Consider the following 14,629-nt stretch of genomic DNA (forward strand, 5'->3'; position numbering starts at 1 on the left):
ATGGTACCATGGCCATGCTGCTGACCCTGCCAGCTGTTCACCTAATATCCCTTCTCCACTTCATCCGTATTAGAGAAACCTCATTCTTCTAAGTGACAATTAATCAGCCAAAAATCTATATTTCTCAGGCTTCCAGGTAGCAAGTTCTGTTTTATGAGATAAACGTGGATGGATCCTAGAGATTTCTGAGAAAATTTTGCTTTCTTGATCTCAGTTGCTTCTAATTCTTTGAAGTCTCTTTCTAATTCTTCAAGTCTGGAACTGAATGTGGGGCTGGGAGTGGAACAGCACCATTCAGCCAAAGGCCAAAAGCCACATGGTAAGGATGGGGAAATGGGTAGAAGGAGCCAGAGCCTTTGCTGACTTCCTTAAGCCACTGTGCTAGCTAAGGCCTGCCCTTCTCTGGTTGTCTTGATCTGTAAGGAAAAATAAACTGCATCTGGTCTACTTCCACTGCTCTTAAATTTTCATTCTATGGAACTGAATGCAGTCTCTAGATGACAGACAGCTAGAAAGCCATAGGGAGAACAAGTCCCAGAGTAATGGGGGAGGTAGGCTGAAAATGGCAATGGTACAGAAGACCAGGTATCCTGTCTTCTCTTTCCATCTCAAATCTCTTCCTGTAATCCAAACAGAACTGATCAACTCCTTCTAGAAAACCGTTATGAAAACTGGGAGACAGGGTCCCTGTCTCTTCATCAAGACAGTGGGGGCTAAGAACCAAGTCAGTTGAGAGGTGTTGTTTGCTACACGGAGGAATCTTTCACAAGAATGAAGGCAGAACAAAGGGATCTGGAAATTCTCTATCCCCACAGGTCCACCTCCTCTACCCTGGCTCTGTGCCTCAGGAGGCTGATTTTAGGGTTCACATCAGCAGGTTCCCTTACCCTCTGGTTGGGTTCAGCCAGTGGGCAGAATCAGCAGGAGCTCAGAGGGAAGGGGAGAGAAAGGTAGGGTGTTATGGATTGAATTGTGTCCCCTCAAAACTCACATATAAAGTCCTAGGCCCCTTTACCTCAGAATGTGACCTTATTTGCAAATATGATGGCTACAGATATAATCATTAAGCCCCGCCACTCCTGAGGGATAAGGCAGCTCAATGTGAGTGAGCACATGTTGGTTTCTACTGGGAAGGAAGAAGGGAAATGCTGCTGGGCACTCCATGGTGGCAGGCTCCTGAGGACACTGTACTAGACCCTGGGTCGAGCTATGGAAGTCCACATTCCCTAGGCCTCTTGGATAGTTAGCCAATATATTCCCTTTTTAAAAGCAAATTGGTGCTGGGTTGTTTAGTGTTTATAACAGAGAAAGTTTCAACCACTTCCTCTCTTCTCCAATGAGCTCACTCCTGTGCACTCAAAGATGCTCCCAGGAAAACTATCTGACCATTCTTATGTCCTCCTTTTAGAGAAGACTCCCCTAGTTCTCTCTCCACTCTCATCACAGCACCTCAGGCTATAAAAGAACTACAGGCCCATGTGCCATCTCCCCTACCAAACTACAAACTCTGTGAGGACACAGCATACATCTTTTTTCTCCTTTCTATTCCCAACATTTAACCAAGTGCTTTGTATGGGACAGGTGATGAATGAGTACTGAGTAAGTGAATGAGTTCACTATTCAACTTTAGGCATCAAAGCAAAAAAAAAAAGAACTCATGTACAAGGACGTGGACATTAAAAGGTAGGAATAGCTAGTATAATCCTGACAATTCTCTTCACTTTCTTCCTATAATACCTTATTATGAAATTTGTTTCGTTTCTTCCCCTTTACTTAGAAATAGCCAATTCAGCTTTATACTCCTGGAAAAGGTTGAAAAGACTGCTGTGAAATTGATGCTCATCAAAAAGGAAAATGCTCCTTAAGGTTTTTTCCTTTTTTAACCAAAAATTTTGTTATGGTTGCTCCTAAATAAAACACAGTAGTGCCTGAGTTGCTGGAGATTATTTGCAGTCTCTTTTTCTCAATGCTGATAGCCTTTTATGAAAAAACTGGTTAGAGTAATAAAATGAAATGTACTAGATCATGTAACTGAGGCCTGCTTTGCAAAAGCAGGACTCCTTTCAAAAAGTTATCTTTAATCAAATTAAGAAAATACTTGTACAACAATGCAAATATGTAACTATCATGACTTACTGTATAATAATTTAAACAATCCAGCAATTGTAGGATGCCAGAGTCTCTCTTGTCTCACAAAAGATGAATTGTTCCCTTGGCATTTACCACACCGTTTAGTGGTAAAGATTTCTTCTACAAAGGGAATGCAGCCTGGCATACTCTCTATTAAATAGACTTTAAAAATAGCCAAATGGTCTGATGTATGAAGGTCATGCAGACAGATTTAATCACTTTGGATGCAAAGAAATAAAAAGGAAGAAATTGTGTTTCCTTCTCTTCTGGACAAGCGTGGACGTGCCATGCATACCCAGACGTGCAGAACAGTGGGGGTATTGTTCAGCTGTTGTTTAGTTTAAAAATTATCTGCTAGGGAGCTGCAAGAGAAAAGGGAAAGCAAATGAAAGTTGTGCTGAGTGAAGAGATAAGAGAGGAAGTAAATAGAGGAAAAAACTCAAGAGCAAGATTACGAAAGTGTGGGCACCCGGGGTTTTTGTAACATGGACAAATACACTGAATCCTTGATTGTTAAAATGTGCAAGTTTGGGCAAGGAGAGGAAACAGAGTGACCTCAAATAAGATTTTAAAATATTTTTTTAAAAATCTAAAGTTTAATGAAGAAAAAACCTAAATGTTAAAGCACAGGACATTATGTCATCATAAGTCTACAACTTACTTTGAAATGCATCCAAAAAACCCAAGATGGATGGAAGAATGGGTTGACAGAATGGACAGATATGGTGTAAATAAAGCAAAAGGATAATTATGAAGTCTGGGCGATAGATATGTGGGCATTCGCCCTGAAATTCTTTCAGTTCTCCTCTATGTTTGAGAAAAATCTACAATAAAATAGAAGGGGACATATCATAAAAGACTGAAACTTCAGAGACAAAAGGCAGCAATTAGTACTATGGCTCAATCCAGACAGTATTTTGTACCGATTTTTATGTTGGATAAACACATAAGAGATAGACTGAATAGCTAAAGACTGGGAAGAGAAACAATTTGAAAGCAGAACAATTCTACCCCAAAATATCAAAAGTTCATGCTGTGAGCTGAATGGATTGAAGCATGGCTGGCTATGGTATTGTGTTGGTGGAGACTTTTTAGGCTTGCCAGGAATAGACATCTGTTCGGGTTACCTTGTGTCATACTCCATTCAGGTTGTTATAACAAGAATACCATAGACTGGTCCAAACATTTATTCCTCACAAGTTCAAGATCAAGGTGCTGGCATATTTGGTGCCTACAGAGTGCCCATTCCTCAAAGATGGTAGCTTCTAGTTGTGCCCTCAGATGGAGCATGGGTCAAACAGGCTCCCCTGGACCTTTTTTTTTTTTTTTTGGTACCAGGGATGGAACTCGGGTCCTTGTGCTTGTGCAGCAGGCGGTGAAAACAGAGCTAAATCCCCGGCCCGGCCCCTGGGCCTTTTATAAGATCACAAAACCCATTCATGAAAACTCATGATCTAATGACTTTCCAAAGGTCACACATCCCAATATCATCACATTAGTGACTAGGGGACAAAGAATTTAGACTGTGACACCTTGGTTACTGGGAATTTTAGATCAGATTGGGCTAGATTTTTCTGGGATGGCACCTGACCTCCCAATCTCAGTGGCTAACATCATCAGTGGTTTATTTCTCACCCAGGTTGCATGACCATCCTGATCCATGATGGCTGCCTCTTCTGTGTTGCCTGCAGTCTGGCAACTCAGGCAGACAGAGCGGCCACCATCTGAAATATGTTAGTTACCATGGAAACAAGTAACAGTGAACAGCATATGTCATGTCTTCTGGTTTCACTAACCAAAGCAGTCATGTGGTCAAGCCTTCCATAGAAAGAGGTCCCAAATATTTTTGAACCATTATGTATTCTATCACAGAAGGTTACTGTGAGGGCAGAAAGGGTGATGAGGAACATAATCTTGTGCCTGGTGTCAGAGTCAGCTCTCTGGCATGGCTGGACCACTGCTCATGGCCATTTAGGGCCCAGGAGAGGCTTCGGCCATCCGACAACACTTCTGGTTCTGGTTCTACGTGCCACTGGGCTCCTTGGCTGTGGCTTCTTTCTCTGCTTGCAGCTTTTTTTCCTGCTGTTATTTCCTAGTTGGTTCTTTTTCCTCTCCACTCTCAAGGGATCTGCTAACTTGTCATTTTTAAAGCTTTCTCTTTGTCCCTGGATGTCTTTCCCCTTCTACCAAGTGCAGTTTGCCGGTTCCTTCTGTCATCTGACATCCCAGTTCCCAGAAGGAGGCAGCTGATTGGCCATGTAGGTTGCTATCCAGGACAGAGCACTCCTGTTGGGCAGAGACGTTGGGCCAGACCATTTTAGAGTTGCTCGCCAGCCACTTATACCAAGCTCAGTTACTTATGGCTAGAGGGATGAGGACATAGATAAAGCAGGGACAAAGCACAGCAATTACAGGCTATAGGCATGGCATGCATGTAGAACATCATAGCTTCCCTTCCCACACAGGTCCTCCATAATAAACTTCGAGATACCAGGAATTCCCAGACACGACAAGACCGATCTATAATTAGGATCCCTGAAATAAGATAACATTGGATTAAAACCAGATGTCAAAATACTTATCACATCAGACTTCCAACAGGTATTCAATCTGCATTAGAGAAAAATAATACTTCTCAAAAGAAATTCAAAATTTGCACTTATAACAAAATACCGACACAAAGACTTCCAGCCCAAGCCGCGTGATCATTTCTAAGTGTTCTTGATGAAAAGGAATAGTGCCAAAATAATTCTACCACACCTTTCCTGCCAGATCTTCCCTCGCCCTTTAGAAAATGTTTTTCAAACAATGACTGGTAGTATTTCTAATTTTTTCTATTGGTCGAGGTTAACAATCAGTTGCCTCCTTCACTGACCAGAACCTGTGTACCTTGGTTTTTTTTCTTTTTTGGTACTGGGGATCGAACTCAGGACCTTGCGCTTGAGAGGCAGCCTCGGTGCCACTGAGCTAAATCCCTGGCCCGCCCTTGTACTTTTAAAAAGATATTAAAGCACTTGATTGAAAGAGAGAAAACAACTATAATAAATGGTTATGAAATGGCCAAGGAAGGTTTACAGAAAAGGGGATTTATTTTACTGAGTTATTCTGGTAGCAAATTTCAGTGTCATGACATCAGTAAAGGACTTAGGAGTTGGAAATAGTTTCTGAGTTATGTGAGAGCTGGCGAAGGTCCATCTGTATTTACAGCAGCTCTTCATTGCTAATGGGAAGCTAACTTAGCTAATATTACCTAATCTATTACCTTAGCTAATATTAGCTAACTTGCTAATATTACCGCCCGAGTGCTGCCTCCTGTCAGGTCAGCAGCGGCATCAGAGTCTCATAAGGGCATGAACCCTACTGTGAACTGCGCATGTGAGACCTCTAGGTTGTGGCTCCCGTGAATCATCTTGACTCCCTACCCTAAGAAAAATTGTCTTAACCATAAACTGGTTCCTGGGGCCACAAAGTTTAGGGACTGTTGGTTTACAGTAGTCTTCATAGTAACAAAATTTGAGTACTACCAAAAGCTGAGAGGGGAATTTGCATGAGACAAGATAGGATGGGAAATGAAGTGATCTTAGTTCCTCTACTCAGACTCCACATTTTGATCCATATTTGAAGCTGAGGTGTAATTTTCATCCATCATTTTACTCAGGGATAAAATTTCTTATTTCTTTCCAAATTAAGCAAGGTGCAGTATTCCAGTTTGATCCTACTCAGCAAACATTTGCCAAACACTTACTATGTGCCAGGCCCTGGGCTAAACACCAGAGGTGAGGAAGTAAGTACGATGTGGCCCCAGTGTGGTTACTTCAATGTCCAGCAACCTCTGCCCTGACCCTTGAGCTGGGTGGCAGCTGCCATGGGTGCAGACAGTTAGACCTAATCTGGCTTCAGCAGTGTTCCCTATAAGGCAGTCAGATAATCAATCCTGCCTCATCTTCATTTCGTCCCAAACCAAACTGGTCCATATTTACCCTGGACAAAGGGATCCAGTGAGTCAGGAATGGGCACCTGACCCATGTCAGGGTGACAGCGTGTGACTGGAGATGTGTTGGGACGTCTGGGGAATAATGTCCTTGGCTGTTCTCAGAGAGCTTGTTCATTCTCTCCTCCTAATTGATGTGGAAGGTGGATGTAAAACTTAAACCTATGGTTGTAGCTGCTTTTCCACTCGGAAGGAAGGCAGCCTAAGGACAATGCTGAGTCCACAAGAGGCCAAGCAGAGAGGCAGAAGAGAACAAAGGCCTCAGTTATATTGCTGACCCCTTGAATCAAACCAGTCCTGAAGCCATCCCTTTCTGCATTAGCACCTTCTACTTTTTTGAACCAGTAAGTCTCCTTTTGTTATTGAAACTAGTTTTCTGCAAGTTACATTATAATAGCTGCAGTGTGTCCCTTGCATCCTCTTTTGGTAATAGTATCCTGAACTCCTTGAGGGGGTTCAGTCTTCTTTATCACTGAAGCTGTGTGCTCTTGATGGGGCTCCTTGCCTTGCCTAACAGCCCCCTAAATTCTCCTCATTCCAAGGACTTATTCGAAGGCAGGTAGTAATCAAGTGTGGTGGTGCATACCTGTAATCCTAGCATTCAGGAGGCTGAGGCAAGAGAATCACTCGAGTTCAAGGCCAGCCTGGGCTACATAATGAGTTCAAGGCCAGCCTGTATTACATAGTGAGTCTCTATCTCAAAACAAACAAACAAAAACCAAATAAACAAACAAAAAAACCAAAGCAAGTAGTAACTGACCTGAGTTAACCAGTTACAGAGAAACCCTGGGAGAGTTTCTCTCTCTGCTCCTCTTGAGGCACCTATGGGACACAGACTGGTGCCACCATGAACTGGGCGGAGGAAGCCAAAGGAAGCATTTGAGGGTGGAGCAAACCCAAAGGAAGCACAACCAAGAGAGAGAGAACCACACCATGATGCTATCATCTGGGTCCCCAGATCAAGCTGTGCCAGATCTCCCCATGGCCTCTTGACTACACTGTAAAAGAAATTCCTTTGCTGTGTAATTCAGTTTCAATGGCGTTTTCTATCACTTACATGATCTGCCCTCAAAGTGTTAACTCCACCAAATACAGGCCTCTTACCTCTGCATGCTTAATACTCTTCGACTGCAGCAAACTCATTTGAGTTTGCACTAATTTTTGCTGCTGATATAAAAATAAACCCTTTATCAAAAATTGACAATGGTAAAAATCATTATCCTTACTCCGAGTGCTCAAAATATTTTCAGAGATGCATCAGAATTTCCAAGTGAACTTTTCAGCCCACCCATTAAGCCAGCTCTGTTAATACAGCAGTTCAATTAAGTTCTAATTAAGTTCTGATCTCTTCTGTTCTAATTAAGCTAATCGAAAAGCATGGCTGGATGTCAAGGGATCACTTAAGAACATCAACCCAATTGTAATGTTTAATCTTCATAATGATATTTACATGTCTCACTTAATTTGTTCCAGTGGAACACAAGCCAGTTCGTGGGAGAGCAGGGATGGTGGTGTGGCCTTTTAACCAACCTGTGGACTAAACGGCATCAACAACTGCACAGCTGATTTCCTGCCTTGAAACCTTTTTCCTTTCCAACTCATGTAGACTCTAGCCAGGGAAAGGAGCTATAACTATAATAGGAAGATCAGGAAGGGCAACGTCTACACAGATTCAGTAAGGAGAAGGAAAAACCTCTCCCACAAAACTCCCTTTCAGGATCAAAATTATTTGTAAACCTAGCTGCCCAGTCCTGCACCCAACAGACCGAGAAAGGGGTCTGTAGCATTTCCCTTCTGCTTGGGAAAGGTGTGGAGACCTGGGTAAAAGGAGGCTTCTAGCAGAGGCTCTAAGATGCCTGCACAGATCCATGTCAGTGGGTCTGCCTGAAACTGAACTTTTCTCTCTTAACCTGGACCTATCTCTCCTTCCTCTTGCTTTCTGCTTACTGCTCTTTGCTTCCCTCCTTCAAACACAGGTCTTAATAACAACGGTCAGGACTTACTCTGCTTGACATAAACCATCTCCTTTAATCCTCCCATCAGCCCTGGTGAGATGGGTACTATCACCACTCTCTCCTCATTAAACAGATCAGAAAACCGAGGCTCACGGGGGAAGGAGTCTTCCCTAGTGCCCAGGGAGAGCAGGAGTTGGAGAGAGGATCGAGGCCCCTTGGCCTTCGACGCTGCACCTGTGAAACCTCCACATTCCGGAGACTTACTGCAGCCCACCTCTTTCTTAAATACCATCCCCGCTTTCAGTCTCCCAATCCAGGCCTAAGAAATTTTTCCTTCAATTTAGTTTTGCTCTTTTTTTTAATTATTGCATTTCATTATGGCTGTGCCAGGCACTTCAGTGAGGTCATTAAATGCATTCTCTTATTAAATTCTCATAAATTCCCTCATATGAAGCACTTGCTATCATTATTTCTGCTTTTACAAGGAAGAAGCTGAAGCTGAGAAGACTTCGATTTCCAGGTCACAATGCTGGCAAGGTCCAAGGTCAGACATCTAGAGGGAGGTACAACTGAGTCCTAAAATCAGATGAAAATGGCCCTAATTCCAGGCATTCTGCCTCTTGCTTAACAGCCATGACCAGAAAAACCTGGATAGTTCCAGAACATTAAACAGGTCAGCAAACTTTTTCTTAAAGAGCCAGATATTAAATGCTGTGGGTTTGGGTCACAGTCAACCCTGTCACTGCAGCGCAGAGGATCAGGCGTAGCTGTGAGCCACCATGTACAAAAGCACACAGCCAGCTCCATGGGCTACAGTTTTCAGGGTACTGTTTCAGATGATCTAACTGATCTTTCGTGTGGCAACATAGGAAAATCCACAGTGCTTGACATCTGACATACAGTTGGAAATTAGAAAGTGTATTTCACTTCTCTGCTGGATAACCCTTTATTATTCTAAAGGGTTAGCACTTCAAACATCTGTTGGATGAGGGAATAGTTTATGACTTGAGTTTTCTTATTCCTAAAATGTAGCAAGATAAATTCAGTTGTATAAACAACTAAGAGAGTCAATTGTTTATTTTACAGTACGTTCTTTTTTTAAAATTCCACTGAATCTTGCTTTCCTTCTTTTATAGAAATGGCTTCCATTCTTTAGGCACAAATTCTCTAGACAAGTTTGTGATACATGCAGAGCTTTCATTTACTGCTGTTATTTTTGTTTTGTCACAAATTGTGATGCTGACTCCCTAGCCATTACATTCTCAAGTTCTGAGTTTGTTGTTATTTCTAACATTTCTATTTTGATTTTTACTAATGTATATCATTTTTTTAAGCGACTACAGGTTAAGAATCCTTTATCCAAAATACTAGAGACTAATAGTGCTTCAGGTTTCAGATTTTGGAATACATATCTCTCAAATGGGGATGGGACCTAAGTGTAAACATAAAATCTACTTATGCTTCCTGTACACCTTACATACATAGCTTGAAGGTAATTTTATGCAATCCTTTTAATAATTTTGTGTATGAAACAAAGTTTCAAGTGTGAAATTTTCTACTTTATGGCATCACACTGGTGGTCAGAAAGTTTTGGACTTTGGAGCATTCTGGAATGCAGATTTTCAGGTTAGTGATGCTCAATCTATGGTATTTTTAGAATGCTGAGAGAGTCCACCCTCGGCCACCTACAGCACTGAGGAAGTGGTAGCAGAGATGCCATCTACCATTCACTCGTGTGACAACTGATCAACTGGAAGAGGCCATGAAGGAATAACACTCTTTTCACAGATTTGTTATTTTCTAAGCATACTATAACTTTAATAGTGTTAACAACAGTTAATGTCTATTAAGTGTCTTCTGTGCGCCCAGAACTCTGTAAGTTTTACTTAATTCATCCTCACAACTACATGTTATCAGGTGCTATATATTCCTATTTCACAGATTAGGAGACTGGGGCACAGAGGAGGGAACTACCTTGCCCAAATCACCTGCCAGTAAATGGAAAACTAAGAACTTGAACCCAGATAGTCTGACTCGAAGGCCAGCCCCTTTACTCATTAGCTCATTTAATCCTCTTAAGATGCCTTCTTGAGCTTTACAAGTGTCGCCATCCCAGTTTCAAGCTTTGGGCTCAAGAGGCTTTGAGGGCGTCCTCTTGAATCCTGATAACCCCGACCGGCTGCCATACAAACCACCTAAGATTACTCTGATAGCGATGAGACAGCAAGGGGAAGGGAGAAGAGTCCTCTCAGCTGAGGCCAACCTAGACCAGCACACTCCCAGCCTGCCCTGGGACTGACCACAGACACATGAATGGACCCCACCGAGGCCAGAAGAAGCTCCTAGGTGAGTCCAGACCAAATTGCTGGCTTGCAGAACAGTGAGATAAATACATGGTTGTAATTTTAAGCCACTAACTCTTGAGGTATTTTTTATGCATCAAAAAGTTAGCTGATGCCATGTATAATAACTGAAATGCAACTTATGGCTAAATGAGAATGTCCTCGTATTCGGCAGTCAGTGAAGATTGCCACTTCACCCGTCTGGCACAAAGCCATCCCTCTGTCCCCTGAAGCAAGAGGACAAAGCTTCAGGCAGGAGAAGGAAAATTCTGTCACAAAGCCACTGCCCTTTATTTCATAAGAAAACCAAGGGGTCACCCTCAGGGCAGAGCCTGTTGACTTTCTTTTTAAAATCTTGTTCTTTGACAGTGAGTTTGATTTTTAGAAATAAAAGCAACTCCTAGCCAAATCTGGGGAGTGAAGTGATCAATGCACTTTTGTTTAAAAAAAGAAAAGAAGCATGACTGTTAAATATAATAAGGTTTTCTTACATGGCTTACAAACTGCCAACAGTTTAAAAACTGCTAAGGCAGTAGGATCACAAATTCAAGGCCAGGGCCAGGGATTTAGCTCAGTGGTTCCCGTGCCTGCCTTGCAAACACAAGGTCCTGAGTTCGATCCCTGGTACCGAAAACAAAACAAAACAAGTCCGAGGCCAGCCTGGGCAACTTACTGAGCCCCTGTCTTGATTTTTTAAAGGGCTGGGGGTGCAGTTCAGTGATAAAGCACTTCCCTGAACCTGGGAATATGTTGCTTTCCATGGCAAAATAAATTTTGCTGCAACTAAATTTTGGATCTTGAGATGAAGAGATCGATCTGTATTACGGAGGTGGGTCCAGCTTATCACAAGGATACTGCCAGGTGAAGTAGGAGGGTCAGTGTCAGAGGGGAGATGTGACCACAGAAGAGACACTGAAGTGATGCTATTGCTGACTGAACATGGAAGAGGCCCATGAGCCCAGGAATACAGCGGGCACTGAGCAACTGGAAAAGCCAAAGAAACAGATTCTCCAAGAGCCTCCATGGGGAACACAGCCCTCTCGCCCAATTTCGACTTCAAAACTAGGGCTGTTCTACACACAGTGGCGGCAGGACTGCCCCACACAAGAAAACCTGTGCTGCAGCCTAAGTATTTTCAAATATACCATAGGTATTAGTAAGAAACTTGTTTGTAACTGTCTGATCCTGGAATCTAATTCAGTTTAACATAGGAACACAAGGTCTTTCTGCATGGTTTAAATACACATTGGTTCTTTTCCCAAGGAAAATAACAACAGGTATGTAAAAAATAGTTATACTTTGTTTTATTCAGAACCAATTAGTTTTTCACTATTTCAGAGAATCCTACCACCAAAGACAACTTACAATTCCACTTATGGTATCTGAGAGGCAGGTACATGTGACTACTCAGCCTGGTTTTGTAGCAGTTGTATACATGGTGATTCTCTAAATAAGTGCAAGCGACTACTTCATTGTATCTTCCAGGATTGTTTTACTGGAGCATTTTAAAAAGGAAATATAGCTGGGCACTCTAGGAGGCTGAGGCAGGGGTATCATCACAAATTTGAGCCCAGTCTGGTCAACTTAGTGACTTAGTGGAACCCTGTCTCAAAACTTAAAAAAAAAGAAAGCTAGAAACAGAAAGGTCCCTGGGTTCAGTTCCTAGTACTGCAAAGACAAACAAACAAAAAAAGGAAGTACTCATTATTTATATTATAAAGTATTTTTATTATATTTCTCCTTTATATTATAGTTTGCTATAAGATAAATGACCACTGTATTTTTTGAAGTTATTGTATAGGTAGATGCGATAGATTATTATGAGAATGACCCTAATCAATCACACCTCCTCTGCAAATGACTTTGATACTTCTGCCAGGTAGGAAAAGTTGGAGTCTGCTTTTCACCTGCTTGTGAGTTGCTTTGCAGAACGCAGTAAAGGTAAAGTCAGAGTTCAGCGCTTAGGCTTTGCACGTCTGCCTTTGCCTTCTTGAGTTGCTGTCCTGAGATCACCATGCTATAAAGGAGCGAGGGAGAAAGGACATGCATGCTCCAGCCACAGCCAGCATCAAGGCCCCAGACGCACGAGTGAGGCCAGTGTGGCACTTCTGGCCCAGCCTGGTCACCAGCCCAACACAGCCACGAGCCAGCCCAGGGTGGGACCAACAGAACAGCACCCAGTAGGCCCACAGAATCATGAAAAATAGTAACTCTGTTATTTTAAACTGCAAAATTTTCATGTAGCAATCAGGTAACTGAGAAATGGTTTTTATTATCTGAGCATTTCATTTCTGGATAGTAAGAAAGGATCAATGCAACACTATGATGAGGGAGCCTTGGTCCCACTAGGGTTGAAGATCACTGCTCTATTGATTTCCTACTGCTTTTAAAACAAAAGCCACACTCTCTCCTCCCCTCTGTGATTAGGCTATGGCTGACTGACCTTGCCAACTTCCTCTCCCCTGTCCTTTGCTCATTCTGTTCCAGCCATACTGGCTGCCTTTTGTCCCTGGAAAAGGCTGGTGAACTTGGCAGTACTGGTCATTAAACTTGAAAAAAGGTGCAGCAGGAGATTTCAGTGCTGGAGTGCCACAGTAAAGAGAGAATGAATGGTGAAAAGATGGGGGTGAGGTGCTTTGCTCAGTGTGTCAGTAAACAGGAAGGAGAGAAAAAATAAGCAAGATAAGATAGCACAGTCAAATATATGGGCTTTAATATGTTATCTAGTTTAACGTCCACTTTTTCTTAATTACAAAAATATTTAATGCTTATTTGAAACATTTCAAATATTACCAAAGTACTAGGAGAGGGGCTGGGAGTATAGCTCAATGGTAGAGTGCTTGCCTAGCCCTGGGTTTAATCCTCAGCATGCACACATACACACATAGGCACACACACACACACACACACACACCCCAAAACAAGAAAAAATATAAATATATTATATATTTATATAAGAGAGCAAAGGTCCCCACACTTTCATCTCTCTCCAATTTAGATTACATTTTTCATTTCCTGGGTATTAGATTTAGATTACATTATCTAAACTTTTTTCCTTTGGCTTAGTCTACATATGCTGCATTAATCAGCACCCACAGGAAATATCTGTCCAGTATCACTGGTCCACAGATATACTTCCACCAGCTACTTGTACAAAGTAACCATTTTCCATTCTTTATCTTTCACAAAGTATGTTTAACACCACACAAAACTACTATCACCCACCTAATTTCACTAAAACTAAAAAGCTCATTGGCTTTATTTATAGATTGTCCTTCGAATACTATAGAGATGTCACCTAGATCTTCTCTATGACCTTCTTAAACATGATTGAAAATAACCTAGGAAACAACCCTAGGAAAGGGTTAAATGTACCTGTTTTACATGCTAAATTCGTACCATGAAATGCACAGATTCTTGATCTAATTCCAAGGCTGAGAAAATTCATGGGAACTATACCCTCAAGGTTTATTCTCCCAAATTATAATTCCCTCCAAAATTTAACACAAGACATATCTGCTTATTAAATGGGCTGAATTTTATTCTGTGCATTAAAAAAATCTAATGAACAAGTAGATTAGGATTGTTATTAAATTTAAAATGTTTAAGATGGCATATATAAAATAATTGGATGATTAATAAATAAACATCAAAATAATCATAGAGCATTGGGGGTAGATTGTGGCTGGAAGCAGAGTCTGCCTGATTCCAGAGACAGGCTTCTCAACCTTTGGACCAGGTACAGCCTCACTCATATGTGAAGACACACCTATATCTACACCAGCATGCACACCCACACCACATTACATACTGCTATGGTTTGAGTGTGTCCCCTAAGGGTCCATGTGTTGGGAGCTTGGCCCAGTGGTATTGGGAGATGGTATGGAACCTTTAAGAAGTGGAACTTAATGGGGAAAAAAATAGATCATTGATGGTGTTTAGAAGGAACTAATGTAGTTCTCATAGAACCCTGGTTAGTTCTCATGAGGGGGTTGTTATAAGAAGAGCAAGACTGGCCCTTCCTCTCTCTCTGGCTTTCCTGTCTCGCTGTGTGATCTCTCCCACTCTTACATGCTTCCACAGAATGCCATCTGCCATATGATGCAGTTGTGTGGTCTCTTGCTAGAACTGGCATCATGGTGTTTGGATTTTCAGACTCCAATAAACCTCTTTTCTTTATAAGTTACCCAGTGTTGGGTGTTTCATGATAA

General features: G+C 41.9%; 1 protein-coding gene across 17 annotated transcripts in view; it reads right to left on the reverse strand.

Annotated features, from left to right (window-relative positions):
- Iqck (IQ motif containing K) overlaps positions 1-14,629 on the reverse strand; it is a 128,023-nt gene that overhangs the window by 89,356 nt on the left and 24,038 nt on the right. The gene's annotated exons all lie outside the window — the stretch shown is intronic.

The sequence above is a fragment of the Heterocephalus glaber genome, unplaced genomic scaffold (assembly GCF_053883595.1).
Source record: "Heterocephalus glaber isolate CG9 unplaced genomic scaffold, H.glaber_assembly_v1.0 deba00000943, whole genome shotgun sequence".
Lineage (NCBI taxonomy): Eukaryota > Metazoa > Chordata > Mammalia > Rodentia > Bathyergidae > Heterocephalus > Heterocephalus glaber.